Consider the following 1,753-nt stretch of genomic DNA (forward strand, 5'->3'; position numbering starts at 1 on the left):
TTTTTTTAATTGTCTGGGGGTGCGTTTATAGCAAAATCAGATGGCAAGTGCATTTGATATTAAACAGTGTCTGTTTTCTACCAGTGAAAGATGGTTTTCATCTATTACACTTTCTAATATGTACATTGATTGAAAGTGAAATTGTTCTGCAAAAAGCCAATGTATTTGACTGCTTTTCAAGCCTGGTGTGATGTTCTTTCTCAAAGCAGCCACACCAGTTCTGAGTATCATAGTATAAATGCCATCCTTTGCCTTGCTGACCACTGGACTAATAACTCCTTTCTCTTCCTGTATCAGTTGAGAGTGATCAGATTCATATGTAGACCTAGATCACTTCAGAGGCAGGATTGGATTTTTCTTCAAAATTAAGAAGTGAATGGTTATAGGGCCAGCTCCTTCGTGTTGCTTCTGCTAACATGCCTCTAGTAATTTTGTTCATGATTTCCCCCATGGTCCAATAAAGGTTGCCTTGATGGAAATGTTTGCACTGCAGAAGTCCTCAAGAACAGAAGCTTTGTCCTGGCTGTTTAAACAGGATTGAACTGACTGGTCAGACAAATCTCAGGCTGTCCATTCACTTCTTTACTTTCTCAGCCCAGTACAGGCTTCCTTACCTTTAGGTCTCTCCAGGTTCTGCTTCTGGCTCAGTTGTTTGATGAGCTTCTGTATGCCCTCAAAGTCCAATATATTCTGTCAAATGTGAGCTTGCCACTCTTGCTGACTGGAATGACGTGTGCACACCTATCTGTGGGCAAAGCATGGCCCCAAGGCAGTACACAACAGTAGAATATATACGTTATATATACCTCAGAAAGAACTTCAGATATATTGTTCCTCCCTCACCCTCAGACAGTGTGTTTGGCTACATCTACCTTGGTGAGTACTGGGCAAAGCTGTGAGATAGTTTGTGCCATAATTTGACAGGAAACCAAGATTTATGAGTGTCTGTAAAAATTAGCCTCTGGGACTCAAAATCCCATATTAATTTATCAGCGCCATCCTTCATTGGTACTGTATTGGTAAAATACACTGTTCTTTCACTCCTGTTGCCAGGGCAGCACCTTTCTGACCACGTCTCCCTCCCTATATATAAATATGTACATGGTTTACAATTAAACCTGATTTATTTATTAGCTGTGTGTTGGTTGGGTTTTTCTTTTTACATTCTCCAAGAATAATGAGGAAGTTCCTGTATTTATGTTGTGCAGGTGCATCTGAGTGAGTTCTGGGTTGAGAGTTTTGATGAGATCTCCAGAAAGTTCTGGAAGAGCCTTTTATGTCCTCCAGACACGAGGGGCTACACATTTGCCTGTTTCGACCAGAACTGTGTCTATATCCACATCTATCTGTCTGCCTGTCTATCATCTATCTATCTATCTATCTATCTATCTATCTATCTATCTATCTATCTATCTATCTATCTGTCTGTCTGTCTGTCTGTCTGTCTATCTATCTATCTATCTATCTATCATCCATCTATCTATCTATCTATCTATCTATCTATCTATCTATCTATCTATCATCTATCTATCTTCTTTTTGACCACTAACTTATACATACAGGTATCTGCAAAGGAAGACAGTTATCCTTCCCCATGCTGCCTCCAACACGATAGAATGACTCTGTCCTTCATGCACAGAGCTGACGTGTTGATCCCTGGTGCAATTTAACGTGGTCTCTGCAGAGACATCAGTGTTTATCTCGGCAATCTCTCCCATGTGCACCTCCCACTTCTGTGAGTCCTGGTCCCTCT

Source organism: Malurus melanocephalus, unplaced genomic scaffold (genome assembly GCF_030028575.1).
Source record: "Malurus melanocephalus ecotype Western Australia unplaced genomic scaffold, MMel_1.1 scaffold_17, whole genome shotgun sequence".
Taxonomy (NCBI): Eukaryota; Metazoa; Chordata; class Aves; order Passeriformes; family Maluridae; genus Malurus; species Malurus melanocephalus.